The sequence below is a fragment of the Phocoena sinus genome, chromosome 5, assembly GCF_008692025.1.
Source record: "Phocoena sinus isolate mPhoSin1 chromosome 5, mPhoSin1.pri, whole genome shotgun sequence".
Lineage (NCBI taxonomy): Eukaryota > Metazoa > Chordata > Mammalia > Artiodactyla > Phocoenidae > Phocoena > Phocoena sinus.
The window spans coordinates 98684256-98702807 of NC_045767.1; the positions used below are offsets into that span (position 1 = coordinate 98684256).

General features: G+C 38.3%; 1 pseudogene; it reads right to left on the bottom strand.

Annotated features, from left to right (window-relative positions):
- Nucleotides 1-215: 215 nt before the first annotated feature.
- Nucleotides 216-9206, bottom strand: LOC116753984 (annotated as a pseudogene).
- Between the last annotated feature and the right edge of the window lie 9346 nt (nt 9207-18552).

Below are 18552 nucleotides of genomic sequence, written 5' to 3' on the forward strand. Positions count from 1 at the left end.
TAGTGTAACAGGAAAGTATGTTCACCGAGAAAGAAATTTGAAAAATGACTATAAGCCTTTATGGAAAATTGTAACAAGGCCTTTACTTCATTTACTTTTAGCTATGTCATAAATACTGGAAGATAAATTGGACAGTTTGTGACGAAAGTTAGAAAATTTTTTCCATAAAACGAACTTAGGAATCTTTCCTTTTGGCTCTATGCTCCAATCCACCTTCACTGTGTTAAAGAGATAGCGAGTTCTTCCCGATTTTTGGTTCAAGTGAGTGGTTTCCGAATTGACTGGACTCTCAAGGTAGGGAGTTCCTGCTCAGGGTTTCCCAGTCACCAGGTCTGTGACTTGTCCAACTTTGAAAATGATCGCAGCCAGTTCATGTTTCACGAGCTGTGTCCGTGGGACAGGTAAAGCTGTGAGAAGCACAGTATTCCCAGCTGTGCACTGCTGAAGAGCATCGTAAGGTAGGTTTTTCACTTATTAAAATGCTTTAACAACTAGGGATCCAGAACAAGCCTGGTTACTCTCGCTTTAGCAGGTACTTGAATTGCTGTCGCAATCACCTTCCCCACGACCCATCTGGCATGGATGGATGAATGAGCTATTGACGTTATGTGGCTTTGGTCACCTGGAGGTCTCCCATGCCGCGGCGCTTCGGCCCTGGAATCCACCCCCTGTGGCAGCAGAGCGGGGTCAGCAGTCACCTCAGGGCTCCACTGTCCGTAAGCTTTCTTAAGTCAACATTTAAAGTTTTCCATGCTATAAAAAGAGATGCGATTTTTAAAAAATAAAAAGTGTATCACTAATTTTATCCTGTGCAGGCTTTTTGTTTTTTGTTTTTTCCCCTCTGGCCGCTTAGTGAAAGGGCACAGTCCTAACCATTGGATCACCAGAGAATTCCCTATCATGTTCAGTTTTAGGTGAAATCAATTTTGATGTCATTCTTATCAGTAAAATTCATTTTGAATTTGGTAAAAGACTGATAATTTATGTTCTTTCTTAGAAAATGCATGAGAAAATTATGAGGATAACTTTTTATCATTCAGGATTCTCCCCATTGGACTAGATGGTTTAACATTTGGCGAATCTAATATTTCCACATACTTAGGTCAGTTTCTATGCGATGTAATAACTGTCTGCCCTATGGCTAATGCAAAGAATAAATAGTGGTATATGAGAATATTCTGAATGGCCAAAATGACAGTCAAAATATCCTTCTTCAGTAAAAAACTGATAAGGTAAATAATCATATTTCTTTTGCATTTTGGGAAATAACTAGTTCAGTCATATTAAAATGTAAAGAAAACAAACTAAAAGAACTTAAGCTACCATTACATATCTCTTAAACTAGAAAAAAAAAGTAAACACCAATGTTGGCAAATGAAACAAAAATATTGACTAGTACAATGATGTTGTAAATAGCCCTGTAGATTATTCAGTCTTTTTGGAGAGCAATATAACAATAGGGGGCTTCCCTGGTGGCGCAGTGGTTAAGAATCCGCCTGCCAGTGCAGGGGACATGGGTTCGAGCCCTGGTTCTGGAAGATCCCACATGCTGCGGAGCAACTAAGCCCCGTGCACCACAACTACTGAGCCTGCGCTCTGAAGCCCGCGAGCCACAACTACTGAAGCCCTCGCGCCTAGAGCCTGAGCTCCGCAACAAGAGAAGCCATGGCAATGAAGAGCAGCCCCCGCTCGCCGCAACTAAAGAAATCCCGCACCCAGCAACGAAGACTCAACGCAGCCAAAAATAAAAATAAATTAAATAAGTAAAATTTTAAAATAAGACAATAGGTATAAAATTATACTACTTTGAGAAATGTATAAGAATTACTCCAATCCAAAGGAATAAAGAATATTTACAAATATATTTATGCTCTCCTTCATAACAAAAAAAATCTGAAAACCACAAATCCTAATCATGATTTTTCTTTCAACCATGTTTTAAAATTGGAGTATAATTAATTTACAGTGTTGTGTTAGTTTCGGGTGTACAGCTAAATGATTCAGATATGTATATACTTTTTCAGATTCTTTTCCATTATAGGTTATTACAAGATATTGAATATAGTTCCCTGTGCTATACAGTAGGTCTTTGTTGTTTATCTGTTTTATGTATAGTGTGTATATGTTAATCCCAAACTCCTAATTTATGCGCCCCGCCCAACTACCCTCTTTGGTAACCATAAGTTTGTTTTCTATGTCTGTGAGTCTATTTCTGTTTTGTGAATTTATAAAAATTAATTTTTTCGGGGCTTCCCTGGTGGCGCAGCGGTTGAGAGTCCGCCTGCCGATGCAGGGGGCACGGGTTCGTGCCCCGGTCCGGGAGGATCCCACGTGCTGCGGAGCGGCTGGGCCCGTGGGCCGTGGCCGCTGAGCCTGTGCGTCCAGAGCCTGTGCTCCGCAACGGGAGAGGCCACAGCAGTGAGAGGCCCGCGTACCGCAAAAAAAAAAAAAAAAAAAAAAAAAAAAAAAAAAAAAAAAAAAATTAATTTTTTCGTAGCCAACATTCATTTACACTTTCCCACATCTACAGTTTTTTTTTTTTTCTTCATTCCTTTTTGTATCTCAGGCCTTTTTCCTCTAGGATCTATATTTACTATTGGCTTTAGAATCTCCTTTAGTGAAAGCTTCCTCATGATGAAGTGTTTTATTTTTTAATTAATTAATTAATTTTTGGCTGCATTGTGTCTTCCTTGCTGTGCCCGGGCTTTATCTAGTTGTGGCAAGTGGGGACTATTCTGTTGTGGTGCGCGGGCTTCTCATTGCGGTGGCTTCGCTTGCTGCGGAGCACGGGCTCTAGGCGTGCAGGCTTCAGTAGTTGTGGCACTTGGGCTCAGTAGTTGTGGCTTACGGGCTCTAGAGTGAAGGCTCAGTAGTTGTGGTGCATGGGCTTAGTTGCTCTGCGGAATGTGAGATTTTCCCGGACCAGGGCTCGAACCTGTGTCCCCTACATTGGCAGACAGATTCTTAACCACTGCACCACCACGGAAGATCCGATGATGAAGTGTTAATATTTTTTTTTTTCAGAAAATATTTTTATTTCACCTCCAATCTTGAAAAATTTTTGGCTGATAGAGAATTCTCAGTTGTGGTTCTTTTCTTTTAGCATTTTTTAATATACCATTCCACTATTGGCTGGCTTCCATTGTTTCTTTTTTAAAAAAATTTATTTGTTTTATTTATTTATTTTTGGCTGCGTTGGGTCTTCGTTGCTACATGTGGTCTTCCTCTAGTTGCCGCGAGCGGGGGCTACTCTTCGTTGCGGTGCACAGGCTTCTCATTGCAGTGGCTTCTCTTGTTGCGGAGCATGGGCTCTAGGCACATGGGCTCAGTAGCTGTGGCTCTCGGGCTCTAGAGCGCAGGCTCAGTAGTTGTGGCACACGGACTTAGTTGCTCCGCGGCATGTAGGATCTTCCCCGACCAGGGCTCAAACCCATGTCGTGGCAGATTCTTAACTACTGCACCGCCGGGGAAGCCCACTTCCATTGTTTCTATTCAGAAGTCAGCAATAAGCCTTACTACACCTTTGGAAATAATGTTTCTCTCCCCAGCTGCCTGTTATCTTACTCTCTTATTAGTTATTTTTCATACTTTTAAGTGGAAATTTACAGCATACACTAAATTAGAAATAATCATATTATGAACTCATGTACCTACTACCCAATTAAAAAAATTATCAGTGTCATTCCAACTTGTTTTATTCTACCTCTTTCTTTTTATGCTGTAAATACCATATACCATATCATTTTAGCATAAATATTTTTGTATGTATCTCTAACAGGTAAGAACTTTCTTTAAAAGATAACTAAATACCATTGTGATGTCCATGTTTAAATTTCCCTTAACGTGTTTAAAAACTGTCTTGTCAGAGTTGATAGTTCAAATCTGTTTTCAATAAAGGTGTATACTTTGTATTGGATTAATGTACCTTTTTTTAGTCACAACTTTTTATTTTTTAGTCACAACTTTAAAGAGATATAATTCACATAACATAAAATTTATTTTTTAAATGTACAATTTAGTGGTTTGTAGTAAGTTTACAGAGCTGTGTAGTCATCACCACTTTAGAATTTTTTCTTCAAAAAAGGAATCCCATACACATCAGCAGTCATTTCCTACTGTGTCTTCTTCTAGCCCCTGGGCAAGTATTATTCTATTTTCTGTCTTTATGGATTTACATATTTTGGACATTTCATATAACTGGGCATATAATGTCATATAACTGGGCATATAATATCATACAGCATTTTCATATATAGTATTTATATAACATGTGACCTTTTGTGTCTAGCTACTTTCACTTGGCATGTTTTCAAATATCATCCATGTTGTATTATGTGTCAGTACTTTATTATTTTTGTGACTAAATAATATTCTATTGCACAAATATACACCATTTTGTTTATCCATTCATCAGTTGTTGAACATTTGGATTGTTTCCATTTTTCAGCTATTATAAATAATGTTGCTATGAATATTTGTGTACAAGTTTTTGTGTGGACATGTTTTCATTTTTCTTGGTATTTACCTAAGAGTAAAATTGCTGGGTCATAAGGTAACTCTATGTTTAACTTTTTGAGGAAATGTCACATTGTTTTCCTAAAGTGGCACCACAATTTTACATTCCAACCAGCAAAGTATGAGGATTGATTTCTCCACATTCTCCACCAAAACTTGTTATTGTCTGTCTTTTTGATTTGGCCATACGAGTATGTTCAAAGCAGTATCTCATTGCATTTTTGATATTTGCATTTCCCTAATGACCACTGATATTCAGCATCTTTTCATGTACTTTTTTTTTTTTTTTTTGGCCACTTTGGGTGACTTGCGGGATCTTAGTTCCCTGACCAGGGATTGAACCCAGGCCCTTGGCAATGGTTGCATGGAGTCCTAACCACTGGACCACCAGGGAATTCCCTCATGTACCTTTCGACCATTTGTATATCTTTTTTGGAGAAATGTCTATTTGGATTCTTTGCCCATTTTATAATTTGTCTTTTTTTGTCTTTTTTTTTTCTTAGTTGTGTTTCTTTTATATTCTAGTTACAAGTCGTTCATCAGATATGTGCTTTCCAATATTTTCTCCCATTCTGTGGATTGTCTTCACTTACTTGATGGTGTACTTCGAAGCACAAATGTTTTTAATTTTGATGAAATCCAATTTATCTGGTTTTTTTTTTTTTTTTTTTGCACTTGTGCTTTTGGAAAACATTGCCTAATCCAAGATGGCCAAGATTTACTCCAATGCTTCTATATTTTCTTCTAAGAATTTTAGTTTTAGCTATTACATTTAGATCTTTCACCATTTGCATATTTGCACACAATTTTTGTATATGTTATAAAGTAGGTGTCCAACTTCATTTTTTTGCATGTAGATATCAAATTGTCCCGATACTGTTTGTTGAAAATTCTACTCTTTCCCCATTGCATTGTGTTGGCAACCTTATCAAAACTCAATTGATCATAAATTTAATAATTTATTTCTGGACACTCAACTCTATTCCATGGATCTATGTCTATCTTTATGCCAGTACAACACTGCCCTGATTACTGCAGCTTGTAGGAAATTTTGAAATCAGGAAGTATGAATCCTCCAACTTTCTTCTTTTTTCCCCAAGATAGTTGGGCTATTCTGGGTCCCTTAAATTTCCATAAAATTTTTAAGCTCAGCTTGCCAATATCTGCAAAATGTCCAGCTGAAATTTGATAGTGATTACATTAAATGTCTAGATCAGTTTGGGAGACTACTGCCATTTTAATGATATTAAGCCAAATCCATGTACGTGGACTATATTTCCATTTATTTAAGTCTTCTTTCATTACTTTTATCAATGTCTTATAGTTAGCTATTTACAATCTTACATTTCTTTTGTTAAATTTATTCCTATTTCATTCTGTTTTGATGCTACTGCAAAAAGAATGTTGTCTTAATTTCAGCTTTGGATTGTTCATTGCTAGTGAATAGAAATAAAACTGATTTTTGTACATTGATCTTGTATCCTGCCACCCTGCTGAAACTAATTCATTCTAATATTTTTGTGGATTTTCCATATACAAGGGTCATGTCATCTGCAATATAGTTTTATTGATACTTTTTCCTTTTCAACCCGGATAAATTTTACTTCTCTTTCTTGCCTAGCTGGCCTGGCTAGAATCTTCAATACTAGATTGAATAGGAGTAATAAGAGCTGACATCCTTGTCTAGTACTTCATCTCAGGTGGAAAGCATTCAGTCTCTTACCATTAAGTATGATATTAGCTATGGGGTGTTTTAGACAGTCTATCAGGTTGAGGAGGTTCCCCTCTAAATTAACCTGCTTAGGCTGCCATAACAAAATATTATAGACTTGGTGGTTTAAACATTAGGCATTTAGGGACTTCCCTGGTGGTCCAGTGGGTAAGACTGTGTGCCTCTGATGTAGGGGGCCCGGGTTAGATCCCTGGTCAGGGAACTAGATCCTGCATGCATTCTGCAACTAAGAGTCCACATGCCATAACTAAGAAGTCTGCATGCCACAACTAAAAGATCTTGTATGCTGCAACGAAGTTCTTGTGTGCCCCAACTAAGATGTGGTGCAGCCAAAATAAATAAATAAATATTAAAAATATAAACAATAGGCATTTATTTTCTCATATTTCTGGAGGCTAGAAACCTAAGATCAAGGTGCCAGCAGGATTGAGTTCTGGTGAGGCCTCTTTTCCTGGCTTGCAGGTGACCTCCTTCTTGCTGTGTCCTGACATGGCCATTTCTGTGTTCGTGTGTGTGTGTGTGTGTGTGTGTGTGTATGTGCATTTAGAGGGAGGGAGAGATTGATCTCTGGTGTCTCTTCCTTTTCTTATAAAGACATTAGATTAGGGTACTACCCTATTACTTCATTTAACATTAGTTATCTCCTTAAAGGTCCTATTTCCAAATACAGTCACATTGGGGTGTTAGGGCTTCAACATGAAAATTTTTTGGTGGGAGGAGGGGACAAAATTTAGTCCCATAACACCTGCTATTCCTAGTTTGTTTAATTTTTTTAATCATGAAAGTGTATTGGATTTTGTCAAGTGCTTTTTTCTGGTGCACTGAGGTTATTATCTAGTTTTTGTTCTTTTGTATGTTAATATGGTGCATTACATTGGAGTTGATTTTTAGCTGTTAAACCAACCTTACATTCCTGGGATAAATCTCACTTAGTCATCATGTATAATCCTTTTTACATGTTACTGGGTTCTGTTTCCTAGGGTTTTGACTTTTTTTTTCTTTTCTTTTTGAAAGAATGTGTGTGGGGAATTCCCTGGCATTCCAGTGGTTAGGACTCCATGCTCTCACTGCTGAGGGCCCAGATTCAATCCCTGGTCAGGAAACTAAGATCCCACAAGCTGCATGGTGTGGCCAAAAAATGAACAAACAAACAAAACAAACAAAAAACCCCATAAAATAAAGAATGTGTGTGTATATATTTATAAGAATTATTGGTCTGTAGTTTTCTTGTTATATCTTTGTCAGGTTTTGATATCAGGGTAATATTGGCCTCGCAGAATGAGTTAGAACGTGTTCCCTTCTCTTTTATTTTCTGGAAGATTTTGTGAAGGATTAGTGTTAATTCTTTAAATGTTTGGTAAAATTCACCAGTGAAGCCTATAATTATAGGGTTTTCTTCATGGAAAGTTGTTTTTTGTTTGTTTGTTTGTTTGCGGTATGCGGGCCTCTCACTGCCGTGGCCTCTCCCGTTGCGGAGCACAGGTTCCGGAACGCGCAGGCTCAGCGGCCATGGCGCACGGGCCCCAGCCGCTCCGCGGCACGTGGGATCCTCCCGGACCGGAGCACGAACCTGCGTCCCCTGCATCGACAGGCGGACTCTCAACCACTGGCGCCACCAGGGAAGCCCTGTTTTTTTAAATTATTAATTCAATGGCTTTACTTGTTCAGTTTTTTCTATTTCTTCTTGAGGTGGTTTCAGTAGTTTTTGTCTTTCTAGGAATTTGGCCTATTTCAACTAGGTTATGTAATTTGTTCATTGTAACTCCCTCCTTGGGAAGTTACAATGTCACAAAGCTTAATGTTCTGAGATTCAGTCATTAAAAAAAAAAAGCTCCTTGGACTGTTGCAAAACTTTATTTCCAATGTATGAAAAAGTTGATTTGACAGTTTTTTTTTGCCATTGTTCTCATTCCTTTTTATGGAGTAGTGAAAATTTTGGATGTCCTCACTCTGCTATTCTGGCACATTATTCTGATTAATTCATCTATTATATATCCATTCCTCACTCTCTTGAGGTTTTTTTTTTTTTTTGTGCTAAAAATGAATTTAATAAAGACTATTTTTAGTACCTTAGCCTCTCCAGGAGAAAGCCACACTTGGGAACTTTCATCCAGGAACCATTTCCAAAATCACACCACAAAGCTGGCTCCATAAAGCCACCGTGTTTCTACTGCTGCTGCTCCTGCTATCCACAGATCCTGCTGCTTTCAACACTGACATCATCAATGCTAGATACTGGATGCTGCCGCTAGAACATCACTGCTCCTTTGGAAAAGTAGCTACCACCATGGCTGCCACCTGCCCTAGCATTGATTCCACTAAATCAATTTGATTCACTAGTGTTTGTCTCAAAGTCTAATGTAGGAGAATTCTGACTGATAGAGCTGTGGTCATATATCTGTGCTCTGGCTGTAAGAAAGGCTGGGTAAGTTGATTTTTTAAATATTATGTTGGGTGGTACTCTTTGCTTCTTACCAAGACTCGTATGATGGGAATTCCCCCAAACATGGAATGGTAGTCTCCATTTTTCCATAAAATACTTGCTATGTCATAATTACAGAAAGAATAGTGATTTGCACTTTAAATGCTTGCTTACCATAATACATGTTGCTTACCATAAGTCTTTAATCTTAAACCACCTCCACTCCCCACTTATTTCATGTCACCTATTTTTTGAAGAAGTGGGACATTCTAATAGTTGAATTTCCCCATTCTAGATTTGACTTGTTGCATCCTCATGGTAGTTTAACATATGCCTCTATTTCTTGTATTTCCTGCTTACTTGTGGTTGGATATCTAGATTTAGCTCCTTTTAAGATTTTGTCTTTGTGGTTGAATATTTAGGTTTCACCATGATGTATCTTTGTAAAGATTTCTCTGTATTTTTTCCTACTTGCAGTTTGTTGGTATACTGAATCTGTAGATTGTCTTCCATTGCTTCTGAAAAAATTTCAGCCATTATCTCTTCAAATATTGTCTCTTATTCTGCCTCTTCTTCTAAACCTCCAATTAAATATGTTATATCTACCCACTCTATCCTATATGTCACTGGTTCTCTATGGCAATTTTCATGTTTTATCTTTTTCATGCTACATTTTGGATAGTTTCTTCTCATTTTTCCTTCAGTTCTGCAATTCTTAAGTTGTGTCCAATCTGTTGTTAGACCCACCTATCTTTTGTTTTTAATTTCATTATTGTATTGTTTTATTTGTTAAGTTCTGTTTGATTCTTTATCAGAGTCTGCTATGTTGCTTTTATAGTTTCCTCTTCCCTGGAGATATTTTCAAGCTTATATATTATTTCAACATAATAAGCATGGGGACTTCCCTGGTGGCACAGTGGTTAATAATCCACCTGCCAATGCAGGGGAGACGGGTTCGATCCCAGGTCTGGGAAGATCCCACATGCCATGGAGTAACTAAGCTGAGAGCTACAACTACTGAAGTCCTCGTGCCTAAAGCCCGTGCTCCACAACAAGAGAAGCCACTGCAATGAGAAGCCTGCACACTGCAACGAAGAGTAGCCCCAGCTCGCAGCAACTAGAGAAAGCCTGTGCGCAGCAACAAAGACCCAAGGCAGCCAAAAAAAAAAACCAAAAAACATAATAAGCATGGAGGCCTGATATCTCCTGGAACTGTTCATCGTGTGTGTTGATTCTCACTTGTGCTGGCTTTAATTTATTTATGTGCTGGTCATCATGTTTTAAAAAATATCTGTAGAAACAATCAGAAACCTAAGATGAAATAATGATTTTCATCTGATTCTTCCAGGCACTTGAGGCCTTTACCTTTCTAGGACTATCTTAATCTAAATTCTGAGATTGAAGTTGCCTTAACCGCCCAGGTGAGGAATCTGGGTTATCTCTTGCCTTGAGAGTGTAGCCCTTTGGAAGACCTTAGTTTAATGGAGTAATGAGGTTATGAGAGTCTCCGCCTGGGGTTGGACCTACGTTTTTTGGCTTCTGTGCCCTTTGTCCAGTAAGGCCATTAAACCCAGCTAGGTTTGCTTCTCCAGGTTTTGACCTTCTCTTAGATTTTAGCCAGGTAAATTTTCTCATTATCTTTTAAACTCTTTCAGTTCTTTTAAGAAGACTTAAAAAAATATTTCATCCTGCTTAATTTTCTTCAGAAGGATTGGTTTGAATTATTTAGGCCGTAGTTGCTGAATGCAGAGGCAAGTAAATATTTTTTGAAAAATTATACAGGAATACCTCATTTTATTGCACTTCACTTTACTGTGCTTCCAAGATGTTACTTTTCTTACAAATTGAAAGTCTGTGGCAACCCTGCATTGAGCAAGTCTATTGGCACCATTTTTCCAATAGCATTTGCTCACTTAATGTCTCTGCAACACATTTTGGTAATTCTCAAAATATATCAAATTTTTAAGTTATTATTATATTTGTTATGGTGATCTGTAATCAGTTGATCTTTGATTTACTACTGTAATTGTTTTGGGGCACCGTGAACCCATGCCCATTTAAGAAGGCAAACTTAATCAATAAATGTGTGTGTTCTGACTGCTCCCCTGTCTCTCTCCCTCTCCTCAGGCCTTTCTACTCCTTGAGACACAACAATATGGAAATTAGGCTAATTAATAACTCTACAATTGTCTCTCAGTTTTCAGGTGAAAGAGTCACATATGTCTCACTTTAAATCAAAAGCTAAAAATGATTAAGCTTAGTGAGGAAGGCATGTCCAAAGCTGAGATAGGCTGAAATCTGGGCCTCTTTCACCAGATAGTTAGCCAAGTTGTGAATGCAACAGAAAAGTTCTTGTAGGAAATTAAAAGTGCTCCTCCAGTGAACATATGAATGATAAAGTGAAACTGCCTTATTGCTGATATGGAGAAAGTTTTAGTGGTCTGGATAGAAGATCAAACCAGCCACAACATTCTCTCAAGCCAAAGCCTAATCCAGAGCAAGGCCCTAATTTCCTTCAATTCTATGAAGGCTGAGGGAGGTGAGGAAGCCACAGCAGAAAAGTTTGAAGCTAGCAGAGGCTGGTTCCTGAGGTTTAAGAAAAGAAGCCCTCTCCAAAACATAAAAGTGCAAGGTGAAGCAGCAAGTGCTGATGTAGAAGCTGCAGCAAGTTATCCAGAAGATATAGCTAAGGTAATTAATGAAGGTGGCTACAGTAAACAACAGATTTTCAGTGTGGATGAAACAGCCTTCTATTGGAAGATGCCATGTAGGCTTTCATAACTAGAGAGAAGTTAATGCCTGGGTTCAAAGCTACAAAGGACAGGCTGACTCTCTTGTTAGGGGCTAATGCAGCTGGTGACTTGAAGTTGAAGCCAATGCTCATTTACCATTCCAAAAATTCTAGGGCCCTTAAAAATTATGCTAAATCTACTCCACTTGTGCTCTATAAGTGGCACAAAGCCTGGATGACAACACATCTGTTTACAACATGGTTTGCCGAATATTTTAAGCCCACTTTGAGAACCACTCCTCAGAAAAAAGATTCCTTTCAAAATATTACTGCTCATTGAAAATGCGCCTGGCCACCCAAGAGCTCTGATGGAGATACACAATGAGTTTTCTTTTATTTTCATGCCTGCTAACACAATGCCCATTCTGCAGCCCATGGATCAAGGAATAATTTTGACTGTCAAGTCTTATCAAAGAAATACATTTCGTAAGGCTATAGCTGCCATACATTGTGATTCCTTGATGGATCTGGGAAAAGTCGATTGAAAACATTCTGGAAAGGATTCACCATTCTAGATGCCATTAGGAACGTTTGTGATTTGTGAGAAGAGGTCAAAATATCAAATACCAGTTTGGAAGAAGTTGATTCCAACTCTCATGGATGACTCTGAGGGGTTCAAGACTTCAGTTGGGAGATGTGGTGGAAATAGCAAGAGATTTAGAATTAGAAGTGAAGTCTGTTATTTGTTTCTATGTGTCTGAATTGCTGCAATCTCATGATAAAACTTTAACGGATGAGGAATTGCTTCTTATGGATGAGCAAAGTGGTTTCTTGAGATGGAACCTACTCCTGTTGAAGATTCTATGAAGATTGCCAAAATGACAACAAAGAATTTATTTTTAAAATTTTATTACTATTTTTAGTTGGAGTATAGTTGCTTTACAATGTTGTATTAGTTTCTTGCTGTACAATGAAGTGAATCAGCTATATGTATACATACATCCCCTCCCTCTTGGACCTCCCTCCCACCCCCACCCCCATTCCCATCCATCTAAGTCATCATAGAGCACTGAGCTGAGCTCCCTGTGCTATACAGCAGGTTCCCACTAGCTAGCTATTTTAACATGACAGTGTATAAATGTTAATCCTAATCTTCCAGTTAGTTCCACCCTTCCCTTCCCCCACTGTATCCACATGTCTTTTCTCTAGGTCTGTGTCTCTATTCCTGCCCTGCAAATAGGTTCATCTGTACCATTTTTTCTAGATTCCACATATATGCATTAATATACGGTATTTGTTTTTCTCTTTCTGACTTACTTCATTCTGTATGACAGACTCTAGGTCCATCCACATCTCTACAAATGACCCAATTTTTGTTCCTTTTTATGGCTGAGCAATATTCCGTTGAATATATATACCACATCTTCTTTATCCATTCATCTGTAGATGGACATTTAGGTTGTTTCCATGTCCTGGCTATTGTAAATAGTGCTGCAGTGAACACTGGGGTACATGTGTCTTTTTGAATTATGGTTTTCTCAGGGTATATACCCAGTAGTGGGACTTCTGGGTCATATGGTAGTTCTATTTTTAGTTTTTGAAGGAACCTCCATACTGTTCTCCATAGTGGCTGTATCAATTCACATTCTCACCAACAGTGCAAGAGGGTTCCCTTTTCTCCATACCCTCTCCAGCATTTATTGTTTGTAGATTTTTTTGTTGATGGACATTCTGACTGGTGTGAGGTGATACTTCAGTGTAGTCTTGATTTGCATTTCTCTAGTAATTAGTGATGTTGAGCATCTTTTCATATTACTTGTGATTGGTCTGTTTATATTTTCTAATTCTTCCTCATTCAGTCTTGGAAAGTTGTATCTTTCTAAGAATCTGTCCATTTCTTCCAGGTTGTCTATTTTATTGGCATATAATTGCTTGTAGTATTCTCTTATGATCCTTTATATTGCTGCAATGTCAATTGTAATTTCTCCTTTTTCATTTATAATTTTGATTTGAATCCTCTCCCTTTTTTTCTTGATGAGTCTGGCTAAAGGTTTATCAATTTTGTTTATCTTCTCAAAGAACCAACTTTTAGTTTTATTGATCTTTGCTATTGTTTTCTTCATTTCTATTTCATTTATTTCTGCTCTCCTCTTTATGATTTCTTTCCCTCTACTAACTTTTTTGTTTTTGTTCTTCTTTCTCTAGTTGCTTTAGGTGTAAGGTTAAATTGTTCATTTGAGATTTTTCTTGTTTCTTGAGGGGAGATAGAATTGCTATAAACTTCCCTCTTAGAACTGCTTTTGCTACATCCCATTAGGTTTTGGGTTGTCATGTTTTCGTTGTTATTTGTTCCTATGTATTTTTTAAATTTCCTCTTTGATTTCTTCAGTGATCTCTTGGTTATTTAGTAGCATATTGTTTAGCCTCCATGTGTTTTTTTTTTTTTTTTCTCCATGTGTTTTTGTATTTTTCCTGTAATTGATTCCTAATCTCATAGCATTGTGGTTGGAAAATATGCTGGATACAATTTCAATTTTCTTAAATTTTCCAAGGCTTGATTTGTGACCCAAGATGTGATTTATCCTGGAGAATGTTCTGTCTGCACTTGAGAAGAAAATGTATTCTGCTGCTTTTGGGCAGAACGTCTTATGAATATCAATTAAATCTATCTGGTTTATTGTGTCATTTAGAGCTTGTGTTTCTTTATTTTATGTCTGGATGGTCTGTCCATTGGTGTAAGTGGGGTGTTAAAGTCCCCCTACTATTATTATGTTACTGTCGATTTCCCCTTTTATGGCTGTTAGCATTTGCTTAATGTATTGAGGTGCTCCTATGTTGGGTGCATAAATATTTATAATTGTATCTTCTTCTTGGATTGATCCCTTGATCATTATGTAGTGTCCTTCCTTATCTCTTATAACAGTATTTTATTTTTTTTATTTTTTTAATTAATTTTTTTTTTGCAGTACACGGGCCTCTCACTGTTGTGGCCTCTCCCGTTGCGGAGCACAGGCTCTGGACATGCAGGCTCAGTGGCCATGGCTCATGGGCCCAGCTGCTCCACGGCATGTGGGATCTTCCTGGACCGGGGCATGTCCCCTGCATTGGCAGGCGAACTCTCAACTGCTGCGCCACCAGGGAAGCCCAACAGTCTTTATTTTAAAGTTTATTTTATCTGATATGAGTATTGCTACTCCAGCTTTCTTTTGATTTCCATTTGCATGGTATATCTTTTCCCATCCACTCACTTTCAGTCTGTATATGTCCCTAGGTCTGAAATGGGTCTCTTGTAGACAGCACATATACGGGTCTTGCTTTTGTATCCATTTATCCAGTCTTTTGGTTGGAGCATTTAATCTATTTACATTCAAGGTAATTATCAATATGTATGTTCCTATTACCATTTTCTCAATTGTTTTGGGTTTGTTTTTGTGGGTCTTTTTCCTCTCTTGTGTTTCCCGCCTAGAGAAGTTCCTTTAGCATTTGCTGTAAAGCTGGTTTGGTGGAGCTGAATTCTTAGCTTTTGCCTGTCAGTAAAGCTTTTGATTTCTCCATTGAATCTGAATGAGATCCTTGCTGGGTACAGTAATCTTGGTTGTAGGTTTTTCCCTTTCATCACTTTAAATATACCATGCCATTCCCTTCTGGCCTGCAGAGTTTCTGCTGAAAAATCAGCTGTTAACCTTATGGGGATTCTTTTGTATGTTATTTGTTGCTTTTCTCTTGCTGCTTTTAACATTTTTTCTTTGAATTTAATTTTTGTTAGTTTGATTAACGTGTGTCTTGGTGTGTTTCTCCTTGGGTTTATCCTGCCTGGGACTCTCTGCGCTTCCTGGACTTGGGTGGCTATTTTCTTTCCCATGTTAGGGAAGTTCTCAACTATAATCCCTTCAACTATTTTCTCAGACCTTTTCTCTTTGTCTTCTTCTTCTGGGATGCCTATATTTCGAATGTTGGTGTGTTTAATGTTGTCCCAGAAATCTCAGAGCCTGTCCTGTCAGTTCTTTTCATTCTGTCTTCTTTATTCGGCTCCTCAGCAGTTATTCCCACCATTCTGTCTTCCAGCTCACTTACCTGTTCTTCTGCCTCAGTTATTCTGCTATTGATTCCTTCTAGTGTATTCTTCATTTCAGTTATTGTTTTGTTCACCACTGTTTGTTTGTTCTTTAGTTCTTCTAGGTCTTTGTTAAACATTTCTTGTATTTTCTCAATCCTTGCCTCCATTCTATTTCCGAGATTTTGGATCATCTTTACTATCATTACTCTGAATTCTTTTTTAGGTAGGTTTCCTATTTCCTCCTCATTTATTTGGTCTTGCAGGTTTTTACCTTGCTCTTCCGTCTGTAACGTATTTTTTGTCATCTCATTTGTTTTGATGGGTGGGGCTGTGTTCCTGTCTTACTGGCTGTTTGGCCTGAGGCATCCAGTACTGGAGTTTACAGGCACTTGCGTACAGCTGGGTCTTGGTGCTGAGATGAGGACCTTGGGAGACCTCACTCCATTTGATATTCCCTGGGGTCTGAGGTTCTGTTAGTCCAGTGGTTTGGACTCAGTGCTCCCACCACAGGAGCTCAGGCTGGACCCCCAGCCTGGGAACCAACGTCCTGAAAGCCATGCGGTGTGGAAAAAAAAAAAAAAAAGAAAAAGGGAGCAGAATAACAAAGAATAAAAAATAAAACTAGAAAAATAAAAAATATATTAGATAAAAATACGAATGAAATGACAAGGCAAAACAGAACCACTACAGAAAAAAAAAGTTCACAAGAAGCCTTGGGGGTGGGGCCTAGGCTCAGGACCCTCATGGCCAGAAAAGGCCTTGTGGGGTTGGGGTCGTGGCTTAGGCTCAGCCTAGACAGTGGGGGCCCCGGAGAGCGGAGGTAGAGGCCTGGGACCCCAGCAGGCTTGCCGGACCCGAGCAGTCAGGGGAGATGCTAGCTGCGTTCCCCTCTGATCCTCCAATCCCCCAGAGGTCTCTCTCTGTCCCCACTGATCCCTGCACCATGGGTGGGCTCCCCCTCTGGTCATGGAACCCCTCCCCTTCCCCAGCCACCCCTCACGGGTGCCAGTCCCCTGCTCCCTCCACTTTCTCTCCCCCCTCCTTCCCTGCCACGTCCTACCTGGTTGTCCGACGTCCCCCACCAGAGCCTGGGAGTTGCCCTAGTTGTGTCAAGAATTTAGAATATTACATAAACGTAGTTGGTAAAGCAGTTGCCGAGTTTGAGAGGGTTGACTCCAATTCTGAAAGAAGTTCTACTGAGCAGGGTAAAGTGCCATCAAACAGCCTTGCATGCTACAGAGAAATCCTTCATGAAAGACAGACCTTGCTGTCTTATTCAAGAGACTGCCTCAGCCACCCACCTTCAGCAACCACCACCCTGATCAGTCAGCAGCATCAACATCCGGGTAAGACCCCCACTGGCAAAAAGATTATGACTCACTAAAGGCTCAGATGATGGTTAGCATTATTTAGCAATAAAGTATTTTCAAATTAAGGTGTATACATTGTTTTTTTAGACATAACACTATTGCACACTTAATAGCCTACAGTATAGTGTAAGCATAACCTATATGTACCGGGAAACAAAAACAATTTGTGTGACTCACCTTACTGCTTTATTGCGATGGTCTGGAACTTTACCTGCAATATTTTTAAAGTATGCCTGTATGCCTTTTATCTTATTAGGTATATATGTACACCTGAATACTCTTACACTATATGTAGGACTGCACTAATGCATGGAAATGTAAATATGTAATACAAACTTAAAAAACAGGGCATGATCTTAGCAGTGATTTATCGAGTAATTCTGAAAACCTTTGACATCTTCATGTAATGCTTTTTTTCCTTTCTTATGCAATAAATGCAGTTAATAAACTGTGATCGTTTTCTTAATCAAGTTATACTAAGAGTCTGCATACCTTTCCCAGGAGAACTGTCAAGAGAACAGTAGTTAATGCCTGTATATTTCCTGGTTAAGAGTGTCTGCTTGATTTTTTCTATTAAAGGCAGAGAGAGAAATTTGCTCCTTGGTCTTTAATGAAGAGAAGAATGATTTTATTTCACCAAGTGGCAAATATTTAACACCAGTAGTATTTTAAAAGATTCAGGTTAAAGAAAATACAAAACCAAAACCCTACAATGGTAGTACCATGAATCTTGGCTATGGGTTGGTGAAAAATCCCTGTACCTGCCACCAACACCAAGACCCTTCTCTCCTGGGGTCTGGGATATGTGGGAAAAACAAACATAAACAAAAAAACCAAACTCCACAATCAGTGAATTGGTAATGGAATGTTATGTCTGAATTTGTTATTGTCTTGGATGGAGAATCAAGGGAAAATAAAAACCCTTTTGCCACGTCTATATCTTGGTGTTCTAAAGCATCATGTTAATAGCAATTAAAATAACTTTAATTAAATGAAAAAGGGAAGAGAACTTCCTGGTGGTCCAGTAGTTAGGACTCCTCGCTTTCACTGCAGAGGGCCCTGGTTCAATCCCTGGTGGTTGGGGAATTAAGATCCCACAAGCTGGGCGAGTGGTGACGATAGGTCAAAGTGGAGATATTCTTAGTTATGACAGGCTCCAAGTCCTATTTTTACATGGATTGTAACTAAAGAATAAATACATGAAAAAATAGACATATTTTAAATGAGATCAAAGGTGTAATTTGGGGGTCTCTTTATTTCTGAAGTCATTCAAATGCATAATTAAAAAATTATAATTATATCCATAAAAATATTTTAAAAATCATTTTTCCAGATTATGAAAGTAACACACACTCAAAAATGCCTTTTGTTTTTCCTTATCTCCAAATGATGTGCTAGGTATAGTTCTAAACTCCTAGGAAGAAGTAATAAAAATTCTTGGACTTTTTTCCTGTATTTTAAGTCTGATAGAAATCACACATTAAAAAAAATCTGTACAAGCTAATGAAAATATTGTTTCTTAGATTTTAACTGGCATTATTAAGTTGATGGTACAACGCTGATTATCACTGTAGATGTTGATTGACAGCTACATGCCTTTGATTAATAGAAATGTCACTACATAATGAGCAATATATGTGACATGTACAGCCATTCAAAACATAGTTTATGGGGAGAAAATACCTAAAGTGTTTCTTGGTAATGAAAAATACTGGAAGTACCCTA